General features: G+C 37.2%; 1 protein-coding gene across 1 annotated transcript in view; it reads left to right on the top strand.

Moving 5' to 3' along the window:
• Positions 1–21894, top strand: part of LOC307156318 (serine/threonine-protein kinase Nek4-like) — a gene marked incomplete at its 3' end in the record, with an annotated part of 945281 nt that overhangs the window by 396480 nt on the left and 526907 nt on the right. The window lies entirely within an intron of this gene.

Raw genomic sequence — 21894 nt, 5'->3', positions numbered from 1 at the left:
ACACCCTGAGTCTTGAAATACAGTATCTGACAGATATTACTGACTGGTTCTTCATATTCCATATTCTTTAACCTATTATTTCGTTTAATTATTCACTGCTAATTGATAGGTATTTTCCTTGTTTTTTTTTTTTTCTGTTTTATTTGTAATTAATTTGTAATTTGTGTTTCTGTTGAATTTGTAATTATTTACTTATATTGTATCATTTAGACCTGCCACCATTCTGCTAGTTTTGTTCATGGACTTTCAGACATGTTTCCTTGATCAGACTCCCACCACTTGTCTGTCTCCATAGTAACCGTCATTATTAGTTCATTGGTTTCAGCTGTTCTATTAATTATCCTCGTTTGTGTTAGCTATATAAGTTGATCCCTCACATTCATTCTCTGTTCGGTCTATATTGTAGTGGTGGGCAGATCGAGGCTTCATGAAGCAATGAAACAGTTGAATCAAATGTGCCATATTGTTTCGAGGCTTCGAATCAATCCGACACCCGTCTCAACGGTGACACCTAGTGGTCACTTGCAGGTGTTGATCTGAAACAACCTTGCCAAGGAGCCATTAAAAAATGTGTTGTTTTTTTATTATTGTATTTTTCTAATATGTGAAGCTTGTAACCTGTAGGCTCCTCACTGTGCATAATGTTATTTTGGTCTTGAAAAATGAATATTAATAAAAGAAATTGAGCCACAATGTCTCACTTTTTTATAGATTTTTATTCAAAAATATTTCTCTGCTGTGGAAGGACTTAGCCTACTTCTTTTTTTACAGATAATTTCTCCAGCCTTTGAAAAAAATCCTCTCACAAGGGACACTTGTTGCTGGCATGCAAAGATATTTTTAGCAAGGACATACAAATGAGGACAGATTACTGCTCTCTCTTTCCAGCAAGTTAGTGGATCATGAGTTCTGGGCAAATACGCATCGTTGAGGTATTAACAAAAAGTTCCCATAATCTGTCCTATGTTGATGATGATGATGGGCCTGATGTTGACATTTGTGGCTCTGAATGAAAATGAAAACAGCAATTAGTAACAAATCCTAAACTTTCGGCATTTATATGAAGTATAAATTACATGAATCAGATTACATAACATAACATAGACTGAAACTGCTCACCAGGATTTGTGTTTGAACGCATCAGTGAAGCACACTCCACTGTGATGTGCTGTTCAGCGTCCTGGGCTTTGGCAGGATTTCCAAATGCCACATTTTTTAACCTTGGGTCCAGCAGTGTAGCCAGTGCCAAGGCTCTAAAACTATTAAGAGCAGGCGCGCTCAACTCTCAAAATAGTTTATGGGTGCGAGTAATAAAAAACGTTTATCAAAAGTAAAGATGAAAAACCGCACTCTCAGGTTCTATTTTCATACATTTATTATTACCATGTCCTCACAGACGCGTTTCGGCCTAAGCCATCATCAGTGTGTACTATGAAACACCGAAAAGATTGTTTTTTAAAAAAGAAACACCTCACAGGTGAACCTCATTCCGCAAATCATCAGCACCTTCAGGTGCATCAAGTTACCAACATTGTGGAAACACCAGGAATAACACAACATACCATATGTAATATCCATGTGACCCTTCTGAACAATTTATACAAAAAAAAAATAAAAAAAATAAAAATAATAATAATAATTTCAAATGACATGATTTCATAAAAAAATAATAATTCAAAGGCAATTCTTCATTTAAACCATTAGGGTATACTGTTTGAAATGTATAAACAAATTAATTTCAGAATGCATGATAAATACAAAAAAAAAAAAAAAAAAAAAAAAAAAAAAAAAAAATTATAATAATTTCGAATACATGATTTCATAAACAATTCAAAGGCAATCCTTCATTTAGACCATTAGGGTATACAATTTGAACTGTATAAAGAAATTAATTTCAGAATACATGGTAAATACATTTTTACATGATTTCAATGACAAATTACATGATTTCATAAAAAACAATTCAAAGGCAATTCTTCATTTAAACCATTAGGGTATACTGTTTGAAGTGTATAAATCCAAAATGCCTCTCGCTGAAGAAGGTAACGCTCCCTATTTCCACCCCGTTGAAAAGGTTTAACTAACTCAATGCCTTGAAATTTCAAAGTACAGATATCATGTCCAAACTCATTAAAATGTCTCGCCATGGGTGACTTAATATCGTGATTGCGTATGTTACTTTTGTGTTCGTGTAATCTTGTTCTTAACTCTCTTTTTGTTTTACCAACATAACAGAGCCCACATGGGCATTTGAGCAAGTAAACAACAAAGGACGTACGGCAAGTAATTCTCCCTCTCACAGAGAATGTCTTGCCGGTCCGTGGATGTGAAAAGGAATTACCCATAATCATCGCATTACAATTAATGCAACTCCTACAAGGGAAATTGCCCGGATCAAGGGCTGTAAGCCAATTGGTAGGCGAAGTGTAAGAATCAGCTCTAACCAGCATATCTCTCAAATTACGTGATCTCTTAAAAGCAAAAAGCGGAGGGTTTTGAAAAGTCTGGCCGATCTGTGTGTCACTCGATAAAATATGCCAATGTTTATTCACTATTGATTTGATCTTACCCGAAAGGGGAGAAAATGTCGTAGATAAGACAACTCGATTATCTGAAATGACTGTTTTTTTCTTAAAAAGTGATTCACGTTCAATACCACGTACCCTGTCCAAACTCGAGTCGAGATTCATATTATCGTAACCTTTTGAAAGGAACCGGTTATATACTACTTTCACCTGGTTTTCAAATTCTTCATCAGTACTACAAATCCTTCTTATACGCAAAAACTGACTATACGGGAGGCTTTTTTTCATAGATGGAGGGTGATAACTTTTAGAATGTAAAAAATTATTCTTATCTGTGGATTTACGATATACTGTCGTCTGAAGAGTCTGTCCAGTAGATCTAAAAACCTTAACATCAAGAAACGATATAGAAGACATACTGTATTCCAATGAAAATCGTATGGAGTCAAGTCTGGAATTTAAGAATTCGTGAAATTGATTAAGTTCTTCAACTGTTCCACTAAAAACGAAAAACACATCGTCAATATATCGAAACCAACATTTCAAACAGTGATGAAAAATGTTACTTGAAGAATACACAAAATCTGCTTCAAATTTGCCCATGAACAAGTTTGCATAATTAGGGGCAAATGGAGATCCCATTGCCGTACCTTTCACTTGATGATAAAAACCGTTTTCAAATTTGAAATAGTTCATGGTCAGCACTGTATGTGCCAAATCCCATAAGAACTTTGTTGGAGGCTTATCGACATCTCTAGATTTTAAATAGTGTTCTAAAGCACATAAACCTAAATCATGTGGAATATTAGTATATAGGCTAGTTACATCCATAGTGCATAACAAATCATCATCTGATACATTGACATTCATCAGTTTACTCAAAAAATCAGTAGTGTCCCTTAAATATGAGGGTAATGTCCAGACAATAGGCTTAATGTACCAGTCTACATACTGAGAGATAGGCTCAGTTAAGGATTGGCAACCGGCCACGATTGGACGGCCTGGAATAGTTCCCTCGCATTTTTTGTGGATTTTCGGCAAGGTGTAAAAAACCGGTCGTACTGGATGAGTTTGTAATAAAAAGTCAAATTCCTCCTTAGTGATGTAATTGTCTGATTCACCACCAATCAAAGTTTTTTTTATCATATTAAAGAAGCGACTCGTGGGATCACAAGTCAGGGAGGAGTAGAATTCCTGGTCTCTGAGTTGATTAAAAATTTCATTACGATATGAATCTTTGTCTTGTATTACAACAGCACCACCTTTGTCGGCAGGCTTGATCACAATTGAAACATCTTCACTAAGAGCCCCCAAAGCTTCACGTTCTCTGATCGAAAGGGTCGGGAAGAAATGTCGATCTCTTGTGAATAGGTGAAAAACATCCTGATCAACCAGCCGGCAAAAAGTCTGGACAGAAGGGTTTGATACAGGGGGCATAAATGTACTTTTGGGCTGGAAACGGCTCTTCTCCAAATGTACCTGAGTTCTAACTATAGGCTGAACTGAAAGCAAAGGACTAGTTCCACAGGAAAAAAAGGACTTCAATTTAATTAACCTGAAAAATTTGAAAAGTTCAATTTTTGTCAAAAAGGGATCAGTATATTTCGAGGGAACAAAAGAAAGACCCTTTGACAGAACGTCAGTCTCTTCGACACTAAGTGGTCTTTTAGACAGGTTTACTACATTGGATACCTCTGTGTCGCTTGACGCTGCTCCTCCACAGTTAATCACCATGTCCTATGAAGATATAGACAAACTTACAGACACAAGAGCTTCCACTCTGGCCTTCTCCGAATTAGATTCTGAAAGGATTCTATTTCCACCGGATTCAACACTTTCTACTGACTTCCTTGGGTCTTTATCCCAGCGTTTGGAATTTCTGAAGAAGAAGGAAATCCGCAATTCGCTTCATGGCTCAACCCTTTCGCAATATTGGAGGAATAAACGTATTCCAAGGGGACTTAGAATCAACAAGGAACCTACTATAGGATGACTCAACGAGAGATTTTGTAAAAAGTGGTGTGATATCTTGAACAAATGCTCACTGGACCTTATGCTTTTGGTCATTGAACACGCGAATGAAGAAATCTCAAAGGTGCGGGTGGAAATTACCGACGTCCAAAATTAAATGAAAAGTAAGTTTGACACTCAGCAACTAAAAGATATTGATGATCGTTGCACCACTCTTTTGGATAGCTACAGAAAGGAAATATCTGATGTGAAAATACGGAAATACCGCCGAGACACCTTGGATTATAAAAATGATTGGGTCTACCAGTGGCTGTCTCACCCTGTTCATGTGCGGACAATGCGTTCTTCACGCCAAACGACTGACTCCGTCTCCAGTGGTCTTTCTACCGATGAATCTGGAAGCGACAATGCATCAACAGGTACTGCATATCGTTTTTTATCTCAAGGGGGGAGACAGGGACTTCGGTCGCAAAACAGAAGAGGAGACCTACACGGAGGGGCGGTAAGAAACACAGATCCTGCAGCACGAAGGGGGCGGACACAGAGGTATCCAATGTAGTAAACCTGTCTAAAAGACCACTTAGTGTCGAAGAGACTGACGTTCTGTCAAAGGGTCTTTCTTTTGTTCCCTCGAAATATACTGATCCCTTTTTGACAAAAAATTGAACTTTTCAAATTTTTCAGGTTAATTAAATTGAAGTCCTTTTTTTCCTGTGGAACTAGTCCTTTGCTTTCAGTTCAGCCTATAGTTAGAACTCAGGTACATTTGGAGAAGAGCCGTTTCCGGCCCAAAAGTACATTTATGCCCCCTGTATCAAACCCTTCTGTCCAGACTTTTTGCCGGCTGGTTGATCAGGATGTTTTTCACCTATTCACAAGAGATCGACATTTCTTCCCGACCCTTTCGATCAGAGAACGTGAAGCTTTGGGGGCTCTTAGTGAAGATGTTTCAATTGTGATCAAGCCTGCCGACAAAGGTGGTGCTGTTGTAATACAAGACAAAGATTCATATCGTAATGAAATTTTTAATCAACTCAGAGACCAGGAATTCTACTCCTCCCTGACTTGTGATCCCACGAGTCGCTTCTTTAATATGATAAAAAAAACTTTGATTGGTGGTGAATCAGACAATTACATCACTAAGGAGGAATTTGACTTTTTATTACAAACTCATCCAGTACGACCGGTTTTTTACACCTTGCCGAAAATCCACAAAAAATGCGAGGGAACTATTCCAGGCCGTCCAATCGTGGCCGGTTGCCAATCCTTAACTGAGCCTATTTCTCAGTATGTAGACTGGCACATTAAGCCTATTGTCTGGACATTACCCTCATATTTAAGGGACACTACTGATTTTTTGAGTAAACTGATGAATGTCAATGTATCAGATGATGATTTGTTATGCACTATGGATGTAACTAGCCTATATACTAATATTCCACATGATTTAGGTTTATGTGCTTTAGAACACTATTTAAAATCTAGAGATGTCGATAAGCCTCCAACAAAGTTCTTATGGGATTTGGCACATACAGTGCTGACCATGAACTATTTCAAATTTGAAAACGGTTTTTATCATCAAGTGAAAGGTACGGCAATGGGATCTCCATTTGCCCCTAATTATGCAAACTTGTTCATGGGCAAATTTGAAGCAGATTTTGTGTATTCTTCAAGTAACATTTTTCATCACTGTTTGAAATGTTGGTTTCGATATACTGACGATGTGTTTTTCGTTTTTAGTGGAACAGTTGAAGAACTTAATCAATTTCACGAATTCTTAAATTCCAGACTTGACTCCATACGATTTTCATTGGAATACAGTATGTCTTCTATATCGTTTCTTGATGTTAAGGTTTTTAGATCTACTGGACAGACTCTTCAGACGACAGTATATCGTAAATCCACAGATAAGAATAATTTTTTACATTCTAAAAGTTATCACCCTCCATCTATGAAAAAAAGCCTCCCGTATAGTCAGTTTTTGCGTATAAGAAGGATTTGTAGTACTGATGAAGAATTTGAAAACCAGGTGAAAGTAGTATATAACCGGTTCCTTTCAAAAGGTTACGATAATATGAATCTCGACTCGAGTTTGGACAGGGTACGTGGTATTAAACGTGAATCACTTTTTAAGAAAAAAACAGTCATTTCAGATAATCGAGTTGTCTTATCTACGACATTTTCTCCCCTTTCGGGTAAGATCAAATCAATAGTGAATAAACATTGGCATATTTTATCGAGTGACACACAGATCGGCCAGACTTTTCAAAACCCTCCGCTTTTTGCTTTTAAGAGATCACGTAATTTGAGAGATATGCTGGTTAGAGCTGATTCTTACACTTCGCCTACCAATTGGCTTACAGCCCTTGATCCGGGCAATTTCCCTTGTAGGAGTTGCATTAATTGTAATGCGATGATTATGGGTAATTCCTTTTCACATCCACGGACCGGCAAGACATTCTCTGTGAGAGGGAGAATTACTTGCCGTACGTCCTTTGTTGTTTACTTGCTCAAATGCCCATGTGGGCTCTGTTATGTTGGTAAAACAAAAAGAGAGTTAAGAACAAGATTACACGAACACAAAAGTAACATACGCAATCACGATATTAAGTCACCCGTGGCGAGACATTTTAATGAGTTTGGACATGATATCTGTACTTTGAAATTTCAAGGCATTGAGTTAGTTAAACCTTTTCAACGGGGTGGAAATAGGGAGCGTTACCTTCTTCAGCGAGAGGCATTTTGGATTTATACACTTCAAACAGTATACCCTAATGGTTTAAATGAAGAATTGCCTTTGAATTGTTTTTTATGAAATCATGTAATTTGTCATTGAAATCATGTAAAAATGTATTTACCATGTATTCTGAAATTAATTTCTTTATACAGTTCAAATTGTATACCCTAATGGTCTAAATGAAGGATTGCCTTTGAATTGTTTATGAAATCATGTATTCGAAATTATTATAATTTTTTTTTTTTTTTTTTTTTTTTGTATTTATCATGCATTCTGAAATTAATTTGTTTATACATTTCAAACAGTATACCCTAATGGTTTAAATGAAGAATTGCCTTTGAATTATTATTTTTTTATGAAATCATGTCATTTGAAATTATTATTATTATTTTTATTTTTTTTATTTTTTTTTTGTATAAATTGTTCAGAAGGGTCACATGGATATTACATATGGTATGTTGTGTTATTCCTGGTGTTTCCACAATGTTGGTAACTTGATGCACCTGAAGGTGCTGATGATTTGCGGAATGAGGTTCACCTGTGAGGTGTTTCTTTTTTAAAAAACAATCTTTTCGGTGTTTCATAGTACACACTGATGATGGCTTAGGCCGAAACGCGTCTGTGAGGACATGGTAATAATAAATGTATGAAAATAGAACCTGAGAGTGCGGTTTTTCATCTTTACTTTTAAGGCTCTAAAACTCTCATAACCTCCACATCTGGAGTGCAGACCTTGCAGATGTGAGCCTATGAGCCAAAACAGGAGAAAACCATATTAATTATAATAATGACAACAATATGACAGTTATGGCCAATTACATGGGTAGAATGGTCATTGTGGCCTACCTAGTTGCACAGTTGATTTCTGCGTTGCATTTCCTTTTTTCTGTGCAAGCTTGTGCTGCATCATCCTGTACAGTGGTATAAGCTTTGAAGCAGACACTCTCTGTTCCTCTGACATCTCTGTTGTTGCGAGTTTGAATGGTTGCAGTAGTGACAATGATTGTTGAATAATATCATACTCAAGACTTGTCAGGGGAGCAGTGTCACTGTTTAAATTGGAAAGTGCAGCAGCCACTGGCTCACGTTGCTCATACAAGCGTTGAAGTATGTCAAATGTGCTGTTCCATCTCGTCTCAACCTCCTGTATCAGTTTCAGAGTTGGTCTGCCCATCAAGCCCTGCATCTCCACAAGCTTGTCCTTTGCTTTGCAGCTGGATCTGAACAACCCCACTATTTTTCTGGCCTTCTGGCGTATTTCATTGAGGACTGGGGTTTGATCTAGGGCCTTTTTCACAATCAAATTTAAAGTATGAGCAAAACATGGGACATGGCGAAGGTGAAGTAGCTGGGCACTTAGGATCATGTTGGATGCATTGTCAGTCACCATGCACTGAACTTTGGAGGTTATTCCCCACTCAGCCATTAGCAAGGCCTCCATGAGATGCTGGGCTGTGTGGGTTTGGTAAAACCTCCTTACACCCAGTACAACAGTTACCATTTTTGCCTCTGGTGTTATGTAATGCAAGTCACACCAAGATATCCATCCATATTAATGGAGGACCACATGTCAGAGGTAAGGCTAACAAATCCGGCCTTTTGTAGGTCCTCCATTGTCTTATCATTGGCTTTGTCGTACCTTTCGCTGACCATTGTTTTAAGCACCTTCCGGGATGGGAGGACATATCTTGGATCAAGCTTGTTCACAAAGGCCCTGAATCCCTCATCCTCCACGATGGTGAAGTGCTGCAGATCCTTCACCACCATGTTTAGAAGAATATCATCCAATTCACTCTGTCTGCCTTATAAAAGAGAAGATAAAACATACTTTCAGACAAATACATTTGTAAAAATACAGCTTCAAATAGTGCACAGCTATTAAAAGTAGCCTACTGGTTCATTATTTAGGAACATTCCTAAACAAAGTTATGTTAGGAATGTTTATGCTCAGTGTGCAGAGAAAGATTAAATGGAATGTAGAACTACAACAATTAGGAAAACCAAAATGATGTCGTCACTGGCAGTAGATTGGGTACTCATATGTAGACCTATAAAATGTATATTCACACAATATTATTATATTATATTCACATTGGCCCTCATTTATCAAAAGTGCGTACACCAAATTTCCAGCGTACACCCAAAACCACGGTGACTTTGAGATTTATCAATATGGACGTTGGCATACGGCACGCTCAAATCCTACGCCATCTCAGGAGGTGGTGTACGCACGTTTTGAGTTAGTGCGGAAATGCGCAGAAAAACAATTCCTAACACCACAAAACGCACTGACAAACTAAAAGATATGATATATTATGACCCACTGTAAAAAAACAACCACATAGTAATTATAAACTTCAGTGTTTATTTTTGTGCAACATGGACTTCAATGTTTAATTTGTGTGACTTTACCAAAGCATTTGAATTGTAGGCATATGTATTCCTTAAGTTGCGAGCCTGTGCGCTTTACCTGACATTTCAAGCCTTGTTTATACTTTCGCCTGGCTCCGCAGCGCGAGTCTCCGCAGACTGCGCGCGCACCTCCCCAAACGGACGAGGCGTTTATACTCGACGCGCTCGCCGTTGTACTATTCTTTGAAACGATGGTTAGGCCAGGGTTAGGCCCGGCAGGTGTGCACGGACTGGGTTCAGTAATGAAAGGCTTTCAATGACCAAAACATAATTCAGACTGACAAAATAATAAAAATGACATTATTCTTCTTTTAAATAATAATAGGCCTAATAAAAATACAAATAATAATAATAACGACATTCTTTTTCTAAATAACAATAAGCGTCATTAATAATAAAAATCATAATAATAATAAGAAGAAGAATATTACAAATTGTCATGCAATTATTAATGTGAATGAATGGTACTCCACATCATCATCACTATTGTACACCCCAATACATGTGACGTGATATGAAATTAAATGCTAATTGTTTCAAAACACGTGCTGTAAAATAATGCATTGTGATAGGTCATTTGCTCATCCAAGTTTCTCTTCTTTGCCGTCTTCCGTGTGTCCATGGCGTAAAATGAGGGCGTGGGGGAAGCGGAGACTTGAATATATAGGGGCGTGTTATTCTAATGACGATCGTTTTCATCCGCGGCATTTATCAAGGGCAGGTATTGCGTACACCTGGATTTCAAAGGTACGCACAGCTTCATAAATCAGGCGATGAGAAGAGTGTAAGCATAATCTTACGCCAACATCTACGCCCGTTTCTACGCAAGAATGATAAATGAGGGCCATTGAAACTATTTTTAACATGATTGGCAGTTTTTTAACATGGCTATTTTTAACATGATTGGCAGTTTTTTAACATGGCTATTTTTAACATGATTGGGACATTAGGTTGTAGGGCATAGGGCTATGGACTTTCTAAACAGTGTCCCAAAAGTTTGTAATTATATTTCAATTATAATTAGATGAGATGGCCCAGCAGTGTCAGTAGCAGGCCTAGGTACAGGGGGAATGCCATCCTCTGCACCTGCACAATGGCAGGATGAATGCTCCTCAAATGGCGCATCATGGATGATGTATTGTTGTAGTAGGCTAGCTGACGATCACAATACACACATCTCACTTTATTTGGGTTTATTTTTTATTTCCTTTATTTATTTGTATTATTGTTTTATTTTTATTTTACTTTATTTCCGTTTCTAAACGGAAATGCTCCCACACCACAGATGTACGGCATCTCTTCTGTGGAGCCTCCATTTTTATTTATCTATCTATGTATCTTAATCTATCCATGTATCTATATGTATATATCTATTAATCTATCTATGTATCTATCTGTGTTACGCCCCGTCTAGGGTAAATGACTTAACATGAAAAAAACAACAACAACAACAGTGCGGTTTGCTATAGTAAAGTGTATGAAACAGTATTTATTTGAGAAAATTAACAGATTTATGTTACCATGGGATTTTACCTCAGGAGCCGACAAGGCCAAAATAACAAACAAAAACAACTAATTTGGAATATACCTCTTCCTGCCCTAATCCAGAAAAGAAAAGAAAAGAAAAATACAATTACTTCCCTAACTCCCTAATCCAAAACAGGCACAGAAATATATCAAATTAAAAAGGTGGCATCGGTCTCCCTACCTCCCAAATTACTATGTACAATATATACAATTAAGTTCTAACAGAACAATGTAAGGGGATAATCTATTCTCAAAGTCATTAAACAGGCGGTGGTCCAAACACTCAACTGAACAATCCAAAGACAAACACTCTTAAATCTTTACACTCTAGCAGCAGATAACCAAAGTCAGACAAGCAAAACAGCAAGTGAGCACAAAAAGGGCTAATGAAGCAGCAACAAAGGAGGCATTTATACACGTCCAGGAGTCAGCTGATCAATCAGGGCGTGGCACCAATCAGACTGCAGGAACCAATCCGGTCTTCTTCCTGGATAAAAACAAACACCTCCCACAACAGCATAAAAACACAGACAGACCAAAAGGGACGTAACAATCTGTCTATATATATTTCTATCTATGCATCTATTAATGTGTCACTATATACTCTGTCTGTCTCTAGCCTATCAATGTGTAATTTTAAATGTAAGCCTAAATATAACTAAACAAAGCGCACTATAAATGTCACTAAATCACTAAAAATCCGCTATCTCAAAATCAAACTCCTCTCACAAAAACCCACGAGGTTAAGATGCATTGACTTTCATACAGATGTGCGATTGTGTGGTCTGTTCCCGACCCTGTCGATCAAATGCTGATTCGGCGGACCATGCCACCTGTCAACACTTGTGAAACACTCCGAAGCTTCATTTAGCCGTAGTCACGTGTCATGGGTGTTTTGAATCACGCTTCGGATCAGTGTTTCGAAACATCTGCGCTTCGGGATCTTGCAAAACTTCGGAACGTCAGTTTCGCGTCAGCCATTCCTATGGGAGAAAAAGTAACAAGTTAGCAACTAATGCTGTATTTTCATAAAAATATATCAATATAATGCATGTAGTTTCTTTTTTTTTATTTCAGGACACTTAATATATGTTATATAAAATATAGCATATTGTTTTCAGTATTAGTTCTGAACGTTGATATCAGCCCTGCCAATGTCTTCAGTATCTTGAGGATGTTCCACCAGATGAGACGTTCTGAACTCGTTTCTGCTCATAGTCTTTTTTGTAAAGAAGGCATTAGCCGTGTCCTAATTCAGAGACTGAATCCTTTGAAGGCCACTGGTTTCTGAGGTTCTGGGGCATTTGAAGGAGTCTTTGGTTTGGGACAGTCTTTGTCACGCCGCTGTGACGCATTCGGCCTTCGAAGGATTCAGCCTCTGTATTGGGACACAGCAACTGGTCGTTCTTCTCAATACTCTAATCGATGTTTCCTTGTCCCCTCGCTCCTCCGTCCTGTGAGCCGGAAACCGACTGAACTTGAAGGACAACCGTGAGGAACGAGGAGTGAGGAGTGAGGAAGCTTCCAGATGAGCAAGCATCCACAGGTGTTTCTTTCCTCGCATCCTAAGTTAGCGGAGCGGAGACGCGAGGAAAGGAAACGAGGATGCACAAACAAGACATAAGAAATTAGACATGGACTTATATATATACAGCTCTATCTACTAGTGAAGGTTTGAAACGGTGTGTGCTTTTGTGACAGTACAACTGAATGCCATGACCTTTTTTATAAGATAACTCATGGCTGAATGGCTGGTGCATTGCTAGGGTTTTCTGTTTTATCAGTTGTATTTAGTGTGAATTTGTTTTGTTTAAATTGAGACTCGCTGTTTTTGTGCCAGATAAGTACGTAATACATATAAAGCTAGGTAAATACTATTGCCATCTGCTGGGCAAATAGTGAAGTGTGTGACATTACAGAAGGTTAGTAACTGATTAATCCAATGTAACATTGTATTAAGGGAGTGAACATTAGTGTTACTTTATTGGGATATTGCTCTTTTTGAGCAACAGCAAAGATGAAAACTTATTCTGATGTTCAACCACATGCTGAATAAAAGATGATATTTTGCATCGACTTGCAAATCATGTGACCATTACTTGACATCAGAGAACCGTTTTTTATTAAGAAATTGAGACATTTTATTAAAATAATAATTTAAAATCTCAGCCAGTACTTCAAACTAACATTTTAGGTCAAAGGGGTTTGGATGACAAAACAGGGGATTCATTGCTGTATGTCACCAACAAAAGTGAAATAAGTATTTTACACAATCTCATGCAGTCTCAAACCTAGATTATGTGGAGCTCCAGGTATAATAAATGCAAGGAGCACTTTCTCAGATTTATGTTTTTTTATATATCTTCATGTTACAAAGAAATATACAGTAATTATACTATGTACATTTAAAAGCACACTTTAAGAAGATATTTGGTCAAAAAAAAAAAAAAAAACACTTTAAAGCATCATTATATAGTGAAATGTTCTGCTGTGATGGTGATGGAAGGAACTTATTGTTGCTACATTAAATAATATATGATTTTTTTTTTCTTGAATTAGTGTACGAATGTTTAACAAAACAAGTAATACATGTTTATCAAGAGATAAGTAGCCTAAAAACACTGGAGGACAGTGATGAGAAGGACACCCCTACACCACCATGAACTAACAGGAGGATGAAATCTGTCATACAAGACTTTACGTCTGTCCTGAGTGAGCGAGCAGCAATCAACAAGAAAATACTCAAAGGCAATAACTCAATAAACTTAGATTTTATATTAAAAAGAATAATTTCTCAAAGAAAAAGACAATATATTATGACTGAGATGTGGTATAAACAATATTTAAAAAAAATCGATAAAATCTATTCTGGACTTCTGTCAAACCACATGCAAAGTTTGTTTTGTCTAAACAAAATGCATTTAGTCTTTCAGCTCATCGGGACTAGCAACATATTTATAACAGTTCACTGATAATGAGAACATTCATGGCGGTTCTGGAGATTGACTGATAGATGTGGATATGTTGAAATCTGAGGTAAACATTACTGTAGAAAAGGTCACTCAGATCAGTCACGAAATGTGTTAATCACACTACATAATATACATAATATTATATAAGCCAAGTCCATTTAAAAAAAAAAAAAAAAAAAAAATTACAGCTTGGGTTTAAGTTTTCTGCAGTTTTGAGGAGCTGGATGTCGTTCACATAAACAGATATTATTAAGACCAGCATTGGTGTGATTTGAGAAGGGCCATGTACTGTATTCATTTTCTGAGTTATAAAATGTTGATTATATGGGTGAAATGACATGGGTATGTAGTTTTAAATCATGAGTTAATGGCAAATGAGGATGGTCAACACGAAGAATGAAACATCTATTTATCTTGATACTGTATGTGCCAAGTGTTAAAAAAAAAGCCATCTAGAGATGATAACTGGACACCACACTTTAAATTAAACATGATGGGATAATTGCTACTGCATGCTGTTGAAAATTATTGTGCAATAATTCATACTTTTTTATTTACTATTTAAACATTAGGCTGTCTACATAAAACCGTATTCATGAAAAACCCTGACCCAAATGCAGTCAAGTGACCTTCTTTTATATAACACTTTTAACAATATGATTTGTTTCAGAGCAGTTATACAGTGATAATAGGAAACAGAGTAACAGAGTTACAGTAACAGAGATTGTTTAGGCTTTACAGCAGCTCTAGAATAAAGTTATTGTCCAGCTAAAGTTAGTTTTGATTGATTCACTTCCGTTGCAAATATCATTAGTTATTAACTTAGGGGCCGCTAACACGACACCGTTCTAACAGAAAACCCTCAACGTTATCCGGCCGCTCATTTGCACAAAACAGAGCCTGGTGTCTCGAGAACGCAAACCCTGAAATAGATTCCAAGGTGCAAGCGCAAACCAAGTTCAAAAACGCAAACCTTTGAAAATGCTGACGCCGCGCACATGCGTATTACGTGTTCAGTCCATAGTTATGCGCGTTTGAATATACAGGTGCTGGTCATATAATTAGAATATCATGAAAAAGTTTATTTATTTCAGTAATTCCATTCAAAAAGTGAAACTTGTATATTATATTCATTCATTACACACAGACAGATATATTTCAAATGTTTATTTCTTTTAATTTTGATGATTATAACTGACAACTAATGAAAATCCCAAATTCAGTATCTCAGAAAATTTGAATATTACTTACGACCAATACAAAAAAATGATTTTTAGAAATGCTGGCCAACTGAAAAGTATGAACATGAAAAGTATGAGCATGTACAGCACTCAATACAAGCTGGGGCTCCTTTTGCCTGAATTACTGCAGCAATGCGGCGTGGCATGGAGTCGATCAGTCTGTGCACTGCTCAGGTGTTATGAGAGCCCAGGTTGCTCTGATAGTGGCCTTCAGCTCTTCTGCATTGTTGGGTCTGGCATATCGCATCTTCCTCTTCACAATACCCCATAGATTTTCTATACGGTTAAGGTCAGGCGAGTTTGCTGGCCAATTAAGAACAGTGATACCATGGTCCTTAAACCAGGTACTGGTAGCTTTGGCACTGTGTGCAGGTGCCAAGTCCTGTTGGAAAATGAAATCTGCATCTCCATAAAGTTGGTCAGCAGCAGGAAGCATGAAGTGCTCTAAAACTTCCTGGTAGACGGCTGCGTTGACCTTGGACCTCAGAAAACACAGTGGACCAACACCAGCATTTGACATGGCACCCCAAACCAACACAGACTGTGGAAACTTCACACTGGACTACAAGCATCTTGGATTGTGTGCCTCTCCATTCTTCCTCCAGACTCTGGGACCTTGGTTTCCAAATGAGATGCAAAATTTGCTCTCATCAGAAAAGAGGACTTTGGTCCACTGTGCTTTATTAAATCCAGAGTCAACGCAGCCGTCTACCAGGACATTTCCAGAGCACTTCATGCTTCCTTCATTTTCCAGCAGGATTTGCACCGGCCCACACTGCCAAAAGAACCAAAACCTGGTTCAATGACCATGGGATTACTGTGTAATTACTGTGTGATTTCATGTAATATTCTAATTTTCTGGGATTTTGATTTTGTGGGTTTCATAAGCTGTAAGCCATAATCATCAAAATTATAACAAATAAAGGCTTGAAATATCTTTCTTTGCATGTCTATATAATATACAAGTTTTACCTGTTCAGTTGAATTCTTGAAATAAATCAACTTTTTGATGATATTCTAATTATATGACCAGCACCTGTATATGTGCGCAGGCGTGTAGTCTTTCTCTACAAATTGACCTCAACAAATTACTTGTCTGGCCTTAAAAATGTATAATACGGAATTTTTTATCGCGTCCATGTGAACCGGAATTATCCCGACAACGCTTTATCTGTGGAGAGGTAAAGGGAGGGTAAGGAGGCCTTCACAGGGGAGAGACTAGTGACACTTCTGGACTGCGCTGTCGTCGTGTCCAGGTGCAGGTTCTTCATCAGATCTGGTGTGTGTGTGTGTGTGTGTGTGTGTGTGTGTGTGTGTGTGTGAGTGAGTCCAGGTCCTTCATGAGATCTGGATACGGCCTGGATCCTGTGCACTGCGGTAAACCTGGGGATAAACAGAGAGACTAATATTAGTGTAGATGCCATTAGTCCGAGTTCCTCCTCCGAGATCACACTTTCATGAAAACTTTCACACTATCAGTTTAAGAATATTTATTTTAAACCTTCAGTTATGTTACTTAACTAACAACTCAATAAATCCCACTACACTTAACATCATATTTTGTTGGTAAGTGAAGTACAAAGTGAAGTACAAAATGAAATCAATCAAATTGTAGTTTGCCAGAAATAACACAAGATTTTCACCTACATGATATGACATTCCAAGCAATACTTGCTAGTTATAACATTAAAACACAACATGCCACAGAAAGTGTTCAAAAGCAGTGCATCCACTACAAATATTTCTATTTAAATCAATTTGATAAATGTTGTAACTTCATTCTGGATAACGATTTCATAATGAGAGTGGCATATTTTATCTAAATGTGTTTATGTTGTAAAACAGTTTAAATCGTTCTGTTTCATCGCTCACTCCAGTAAAAGAGTGTTTACGTCCAGTCTAGAGTTGAGCGCAAATAATTACGCCTAGTTTATTATTTTTTTTATAAATCCTGATATGTGTGTGTGTGTGTGTGTGTGTGTGTGTGTGTGTGTGTGTGTGTGTGTGTGTGTGTGTGTGTGTGTGTGGAAAATTGCACATATGTCTATGCCCATTTTGTGCGTATGCAACGTTTATACTTCCAGCCACAGACTAAAATGACTTGATGAAATCAACTGAAGATAAAAGAAGACATCGCAGCATAGTGTGCATTGATTATTACGTCAAAGACATTAACAGTATAATTTTAGGCAGCATTAAATCTGTGAAGATCTCAGCAGAGGAGGGTTAAACAACTCCACTAACAGCTTTACCAGCTTCACTTATTACTAACCAGATTGACTTTATTTCTGTCAGACGTCTGCAGAAGATCTTATTAAGATTAGCAGAGGTTTCAATGTTGATGTTTAGTTGAAAATGTTTAAAGTCATCATTAATCATGTTTGTTTTAGTTGAGCTCTTGAACTTTGACTGTTGTTAGTTTAATTCTCTTCAGCAATTGCAGGTGTTTTCTGCAAACATTTGTTATTGCTCAAGAAAGAGAAAGATGAAAAAGCAGATTATCATGACTGTTTTAATGACTATCAAAGACAGTTTTTTCTGTTGTTCTGTAGTCATGCTTAAGCAGTGAGTCAAGGAAGGAGATTGCTGATTTCATTGTTGCTGCCATAGCTTCATATAGAAAAGGGAAGATGAGAAAAGCTAAAGACTTTACAGTCTGTGTGTATGAGGGTATTTCTTATGTGTGTGTTATAGGGCTGCCTATAGCCTGTATGCAACACGGTTGTGTATGATATTGGAATATGTGAGAGACTGCACTATAAAAGACTTGATCGGTGAGAGGACAGTAATGAACAAGGGAATATCAAGAGAGAAAAATGGAAGTCTCCATTTTCCCCAAGTCTCCTCAAGCATCTCATTTATATCTATTGGCTGTTTTTTTATTATCTCTTAATTCACTAATACCTTATTAATGCATGATGTAACACGTTGAAGAAAGATTAAGGGACAGAAAGGGACAAAACCAAAGTATATAAAACTACTAATAAAAACTCTGAAACTATCTTCTGCAAGACATTATATTATGATTAAGATGTGGTAGAAACTACATTAAAAGTACAGTTTAAATAAATATTAATGGAAAAACAGCAAAACAACACATTCCAAAAAAAAAAAAAAAAAAAAAAACTTGGGTTTAAGTTATAAAATCATAAAGAAAAGCTTGAAAACAAGTCACAACTAAACTGAAAAGCGCATCTGATGAAATATCAAGGTACACTATAAAGAACCAGGAATATGAAATCTGTACAATAATCTCCAGTTAGACACTTCTGAGAAATCATGTGCAAAGCAAAGACGTCTGTCTTACGTTACTTCTGAACAAAATGCATCAAACCTTTCAGCTCATCAGGTATTCACCCATCACCCCTTTAGTGAACTGATAACAGACAATGAGAACATCATGGCCGTTCTGGATCATTGACTCTGTTTGTATGTTTGTATGTGGGTATGTCGACATATTTGAGAAAAATGTTACATAACAGGCTGTATAGGGAAATAGAAATGCTCACGCTATCAATCATGGTTTAGCACAGTGACTATGCTTGTCTTTTATCCTTCTCTTGTGTTTCGTTCAAGCTGTGGGTGAAATGGGTAACTTGTCAGACTTCCAAAAAGGACAAATCATGGGAGCTCAATTAGCATCTGTACATATGTACAACCTTTACAGACAATTTTATTTTGATGTTTTAAGAACAACAGTCTTCACGATTATGACTGTGTACACTGTAAAACTTTGACCTGTAAATTAAAGGAGCCATATGTAAGATTGTGGCCAAAACTGGTACTGCAATCACTTTCAAATGACTGTATAGAGCGGTGTATCCCCTCCCCCTACCCCCTGACTCGAGGTTGCCAGCAGAGGTGGGCACAAATACATCAAAAACTATTTTGTTACAAACTACAAATACTGGCTCATGAAATGTAACAAAATAAAATACAAAATACTGATGTGAAAACTGTATTTAAATAAAATACAAGTAATTAGTATTTTGAAAATACAAAAATACTCCCACAATAATCTTAAGTCTTCTTTTTTATTACTGAAAGGTCAATAACACAAATAGTAGCAATAACACAAATATGAGAAATGTGTAAATTCAAAATGGCGAAGTAGCAAAATAAAAAAGCATGGGCATTTCACTAAATCTCTACAGGGCCTGAAATAGCTCCCTCTGACGTAAATGGCATGTATAGCTAAGTTCACATCAATGGTGTGGTAGGCTGCCCTTAATAGCAAAACGTGTTTGATGTAGGCTACGTAGCCATATTATCACCGTTACTCCACTCGTGCCTTAAAGGGATACTCCACTTTTTTTTGGAAATAGGTTCATTTTACAACTCACCCAGAGTTAAACAGTTGAGTTTTACCGTTTTCGAATCCATTCAGCCGATCTCCGGGTCTGGCGGTACCACTTTTAGCATAGCTTAGCATAGATCATTGAATCGGACGAGACCATTAGCATCTCTCTCAAAAAAATGACCAAAGAGTTTCGATATTTTTCCTATTTAAAACTTGACTCTTCTGTAGTCACATCGTGTACTAAGACCGACGGAATATCATTACGCCTGCTGGACTCATGGTAGGGCAGCAAAGTTTCTTGATTATTACGCAGGAATGAGAGTATAGTTCTCAGCCATATCAGCCTAGAAAATCACAACTTTTCATTTTCCGTCAGTGTCCAAACTACAAAGAGTAAAAGTAACATTTACACAGTGTTGCAGTGAGATAATTAAGTGAATGTGGAAGTGATTGTTGAGCATTAGTGATGAACACCTGCTGTTAACAAGCAGAATCACTGAAGGAAAGAGGAACAATAATAGAAAAAAGGAGAGACAAGCAGAAACACAAGAATTTAAAAATGACTTCCAGTCATTACACATTATTACACTTATTACAAACCATTTCAACTTTATTTATGTCATACGTCTACAGAAGTTCTAAGTCAGAATTAACAGATGTTTAAATATTAGTGTTTAATTGAAAATGTTTGGTTTAAAGTAACCATTATGGTGATCAGTGTTTGCTTTAGTTGGGCTTCTTGACCCTTGACTTTGTTTAATCTTTTTTTTTTTTTTTTTTGGCTGCTTTTTAACTGTGTGGCAAAAGGAAAATTATGATGATCACTGAATGATGATAATTATGTATTGATGATGACAATCATCATATAGTCTCTTGATTCACTGATCATTAAGACACACACAGAGAGAAAATCAGAACATGAAACTCAACAGTGATGGCTATACAAAAAATCCATTCAGCTGCATCATTTATGAATGCTGCAGTGCATGCTGGGAGTTTTGTACTATGCTGTCAACCAGCATACATTGCTACATGAAACTTTTGATTGTCACCATTGTTGAGATTCATATGCTGATTGTTGCATGCTGATGCTTCGATTATATGTGTCGAAGTTTAAAATTTTTATTCACTATATAATTTCAATATTCTTCAAAATAACAAATTACTGAAAAATGGCTGGATCTCATGCTGTTGAATCACAGAGATACTATAATCAAAAAAATATAAAATTACAATACCCATAAAATCAAAGATTAGACACCAGAAGAGATCAGTGAATCAGACGAGACCATGATGATTACAGTATCATGACAACAGACAAAAACACCTGATCAACTTCTTCTTGGCTTTTTCTTGCCATAATAAATGTGCTTTATAAACACTATCATAGCAGCCAGAGAAAAATATGATAAAAAACTACATTTCTTGTATCACCCACTGCTACTTATACCAATGATAAAAATAAGCAGTTACAATAGCTTAATATGTGGCTTATTAAAGTTAATACCAAATCAAAAGGACCTAATTTGTTATTGAAAGGGTTTAATTACAATATGGTTATGGTTACACTTAAAATAGTTACAAAATAGATAACATGATATAAACTTATACCATTAATTGTACCCAGCATACATAGAATGTTACCTGAGAGATAGAAAGAGAGGGAGAAAGTGTAGAGAGGAAGAAACAAAGAAAAGAGGAGGCACAGAAAGAGTGATCTAAGGAAGAGACAAAGAGGAAAAAGAAGAGACCAGAGACAAGAAGCCCCGCAAAAAGAATAAAGAGAGCAACTGTTACAATCGACCAGCGGCGAAGGAAGCTCTGAGCTGGACGGGACCAGCGGCGAAGGAAGCTCTGTGAATATGCAATTAACAGTCTGAGGTCCTGACGTTCACAGTCTCTGATTCAAAGGGCACAACGTGAAGTGCGGGATCGGCAGGACTGGCGTGAAGTGCGGGCTCGGTAGGACTGACGTGAAGAGCGGGCTCGGCAGGACTGACGTAAAGCATAGACTCGGCTGGACTGACATGAAGTGTAGGTTTCACAGAAACGGATTTGTTGAGTGGAGTTCAGCAAGGGAAGGAATTCTTCAAGGCTCTTCTGCAGGACATGATAGGTGGATCTACTAATTTGGAAACCAGGTCAGTACTGTTAGAAATCATCTTACGTGCTTTGGGTATTGTAACGCCGGGATCTGATCTGGGGCGGA

Source organism: Squalius cephalus (assembly GCF_949319135.1).
Source record: "Squalius cephalus genome assembly, chromosome: 3".
Classification (NCBI taxonomy): Eukaryota; Metazoa; Chordata; class Actinopteri; order Cypriniformes; family Leuciscidae; genus Squalius; species Squalius cephalus.
This window is presented reverse-complemented; position numbering and strand designations above follow the sequence as displayed.